General features: G+C 41.4%; 1 non-coding gene across 1 annotated transcript; it reads left to right on the top strand.

The window, feature by feature from the left end:
- Nucleotides 1–3,147: 3,147 nt before the first annotated feature.
- Nucleotides 3,148–3,253, top strand: LOC118492823. Its single transcript, XR_004894824.1, has one exon. It is a non-coding gene; the product is annotated as a small nucleolar RNA R71 (small nucleolar RNA).
- The last annotated feature ends 1,310 nt before the right edge of the window (nt 3,254–4,563 follow it).

Here is a 4,563-nt window from a genome sequence, read left to right on the forward strand (position 1 = left end):
TTGTTTGAACCACAAGGTCACCATGCCATTTAATTTCCAACCGTAGCCTACACGTTCCAATGTACCAGAATTAAGCGATTTACCTGCAAATCACGCAAACATTCGTAGTTACTAAGTTCAAGCAAATAACCAAGTAAAGCATGGAATTTTAATATTTTTAACCCATTTAAGGGTTGTCCTACGGACCACCCGTCACATCCCCACACTTACTCGTTGCTTGTCCCAAGCAACTCATTAAATCTATTTCAACTCAAGCGATGCGATCAATGTAAACAAAGCTAAATGTGCCGTCCTTTTACTAACTTTCAATCATACCACAAGACACACCCTTCACAAAAATCTCTCGGTAACAAGAATTATTAGCATAATGCTAAACCACTCAATGCGTGTGTGTGTGTGCGCGACAATAAGCTTGTATAAAGATCAAGTCTCCTCCTATTGAATATTTAGCATGCTTTAGAATCAAAGGGACTTGCGGGTTGCAACGAGGCTAGGTGTAAAGGTAGGAAAATGGTGGAATATATATGTGAGAGCTAATTGATTTGACCCGGTATTTTTATGTCTACTACTACGAAACAAACACCAAAAATATATACAAAGCTTCTTGACATTCTAAACTCTATTGCAACTAAATACTTCTTTTTGCATTTTCTCATATTTTTCTTTTCTTCTTTTTTTTTTTTTTTTTGTTTTTGTTTTTTTTTTGTTTTTTTTTTTCACAACACATCAAACTCAACAACATATACAAGAACATCAATACTACATACTAAAGCTCCTAAACCGGGTCATCTCAATAGGTAAAATTTTATAGGAAGTAGGCTTGGGTCACAACCGAATGGTTTAAGGCTCAAACGTGGCTTTCTAAGGACCAAACCCCCACCCCTCACAAAACCAAGCTCATATATGTAACGTATGAGGTCCAACCCACCAATCCCGCACTTTCACACATCTAGACGAGGCTTCCTAAAAGTCTCCCTATCATTTTCAAAAGCATGCTAATTCTAGGATTTAACAAGTATTCACACACAAGTTCTATTAACACACAACACACACCGCCACTCAAACAATGAAATATCAATAACAATCATGTGTGGCTCAAATCCTCACCAAGAAAAGACTAGGAATGGTGTCGGTGTGTCAAATGGCACAATATCAAGTTTTCAAATTTTAACAATTTTCGCTCGGATTTACAAATTTTTTTTTTTTTAAAACTCCCAAAAATTTCCCCCATCCCCACACTTGGGATACATTGTCCCAATGTATGGCTTTGAGGGAAGGATCGCTTTAACCAAAAACATCAACAATTGCTTAAATTCTCAAACCCAAATTTCTTTTTTTTTTTTTGTACTTTTCATTTTATAATTTTTTTTAAACATGACACCACCAAACAAACTAACTACCAATATTTCAAAGCTAAAGAACACAACAAGACTAAAGAAAGAGTACATCGACCTGGTGAAGTTTGCCACAACAGATGTTGTAGATAATCCGACTTCCTATCACCACCTTCACCCAAATATCCGTACAACTTCCCCACACTTGAGTGTTGCCATGGCCCTGAAACATAGAAAGATAAAAACAACAAGATCAATATAAAATCCCGGGTTGCCTCCCGAGCAGCGCTAAGTTTCGAGTCTTCAGCCAGACCGTGCCACCACTATTTATGGTGGCTCAAAGAATCGATTCCTATCACCTCCCCCACTGTAGCTTATCATTGGGCACAATGCATCCGTCTCATTTTGACTCGGTGGGTAATCAAATACACTCTTGCTCGCACCCATATATGTTTCTTCACGGTCCGGTGGGTGTTTTTTTCTCATTCGTTGTAACCCATTTTTCATACAATCACTAGACTCACCACCCTTCCTCTCAATGGATTCATAACTAATCTCTCTAGTTTGAACATCAAAGGACAACTTACGGTTCTTTTCGGTCATGGTAATAATCTCGTCTCTACAATTGATTTGAGCATTTGCCGTGTATAGAAACGGTCGACCTAAAATTACCCTTTGTTGTGATGCCATGTTGGTAGAAGCATAGTCCAAAACTAGGAAATCCACCGGGTATTCAAATTCTCCCAACTGAATCTTAACATTCCTAACCATTCCCCGTGGACGCCTCCAACTTCCATCCGCTAAGCTCACCATGGTGTCTATACCTTCGAGTGGACCAAAGTCGTACATATCGTATAGATCGCTTGGTAGCACACTCACGCTTGCCCCATAGTCCAACAATGCGTGAGGGATTTTTAATTTTCCCACACGGATAGGCACGATTGGCGCTTCACACTCTTTGTCATTCTCGACTTCGGCATCTTTTTCCAAACCTGCATTCATTTGATACGAAGAAGTTAGCAATGCTTCATTAAATCTAGTATTTGGAACGGTGCTTACCACATTGATGTTAATGCTTTTTATGTTCTTGGGATTTGGCACCGTATCACTCGGTAGCTGGCCTTTTGCTTTCTTTAAAATCGCCACGTCACTCGCAAGTTGACCCATTTGAGTGGTCAACGATTGGATGCTTTTGTCACGAACCTCGTCCTTTTGCATCCGAGCCTCATCACGTTGGTTCATTCGTTGCATTTCACTTTGCATCGCCTTCAACATCTCCATCACTTCATTTCCACCCGAAGAACTTTGACCCGTTTGATATTGCCTTTGAAATCCTTGGTTTCCTTGGAAATTCGGGTTTGCTTGATTTGACGGGTTCCCATATCTAAAGTTCGGGTGGTTCCTCAATCCGGGGTGGTAGGTATTAGAATTCATGTTGTTGTAGTTCCTACCACCTCCTCCTTGACTTTGACCTTGAACCGCGTGGACTTCCTCATATTGCCCTTCCAACATTCCTTGGCAATTTTCAGCCGCGTGACCTATCTCATTACACAAAGCACACACATCATAAATTTGGTTAGTAGTTTGAACATTACCGTCATCTATGGCATGCACTTGTGGTCGGTTAGTGGTAGGTCGGGCTCTCCTCGAAGCTTGGGCTTTCCTTTTTGATGTAGTTGCCATACTTTCCAAAAACTCCCAATCTTCATTCTCATAATTCGTTCCAAACGTCCCTCCGGTGATTGACATTAAATCCCGTGCGTCTTCGGCACTTAACCCCTCATGAAAAGCGTTCATTAACTCCCATAACTCAATCCCATGATGAGGGCAGTTTTTAATCATCATGTTAAAACGCTCAAACGCCTCATGGAACATCTCACCGTGTTGTTGTTGAAAGCTTCTCAACCCCTTCCGCGCATCATTAGTCTTTTGGGCGGTGTAGAATTCATCCAAAAAGGTTTGTTGCATCTCCCCCCATGTATAAATTGATGCTGAAGGTAATGTATAGAACCATTTCTTAGCTTTCTCTTCCAACGAAAATTGGAACAACACTAATTTGATGTCGTCAGCCGAAAACCCTTGACTCCCAAGGGTGTTGCAAATTGAGTCATAAGCCTCTAGATGAAAATAAGGCTCTTCATTTGCCAACCCTTTATATTTTGGTAAACTTTGTAGCGAATTGGTTCTCACTTCGAACGTGCGCCCTTGGTCATTATGAGGAATGACTATCGGTGAAGGGTTTTGTGTGATTACCGGCCGAAAATGTGCTTCTATGCCCCTCACATTTTCTCTAAGGTGTCTTACCCCTCGGAATAATTGGCCCATTCGGTCTTGGTACCTGCCCTTGTGGTGCGATCGGTTGTTGAAACTGTTGTGGTCGCATCGGTGGGCGCTTGGGCGGTCTTTGAAATGGTTGTTGGTGTACATGTTGTGGCCGGACCTGTTGCAATGGAATCGGTTGTGGCATTGGTGGCCCTTGTGGTCTTGGCCGAATATGTTGTGGTATAAGTTGTTGATGTTGCATTCCACCAACACTCGCCATCCCTTGAGATTGATTCTGAACATACCCAAAATCCCCTTGATCACCATAATCTCCATAACCATACCCATCATCTTCATACCCCTCAAAGTCTTCAAATCCCTCATCATAATCACCCCCTTGAATTCCCGAGGTTTGCCCAAATGGAATGTTTGAATACTGAAAACCCGATTGTTGTGGTCTAAAGGATGAGGTAGTATGCACAATAGTTGAATTGGGTGCAATTGTGAAGGTAGATGATGATTGACCCGTAGTTGGGGGAAAGAAGTGAGATAATGGTGGGATTGTGGTGGATGGATCGTAAGTGATGGTAGGCTCATTTTGAGTGGTGATTGGTTGAGTGGAATTGGTTGGTGTAAATCCAGCAGTGGTATTAGGTAATGTAGTGTTTGGTGATGGTTGGGTGGAAGTAGGTATAAAAGATGAGGTTGTTTGACTGGTTGTAGGTGGAATCTGAGAATCAGCCATGATGTTTCTCGGTGTAATGGGTGAAGTAGGTGAACCAATGATTTTGTTTTCTCTCACTAAAACTCGGTTTTGTCTTAGCGTTCTTTCAATTTCCGGATCAAACGATAGCGGTGATGACCTTTGAGAGCCTCTAGTACGCATACACCTGAAGTACCTGCACACTAAACACAACCAGCGTAAACCCGAAAATAACAAACAAAACTATTAAACTAACACACGTTG

The sequence above is a fragment of the Helianthus annuus genome, chromosome 5 (genome assembly GCF_002127325.2).
Source record: "Helianthus annuus cultivar XRQ/B chromosome 5, HanXRQr2.0-SUNRISE, whole genome shotgun sequence".
Lineage (NCBI taxonomy): Eukaryota > Viridiplantae > Streptophyta > Magnoliopsida > Asterales > Asteraceae > Helianthus > Helianthus annuus.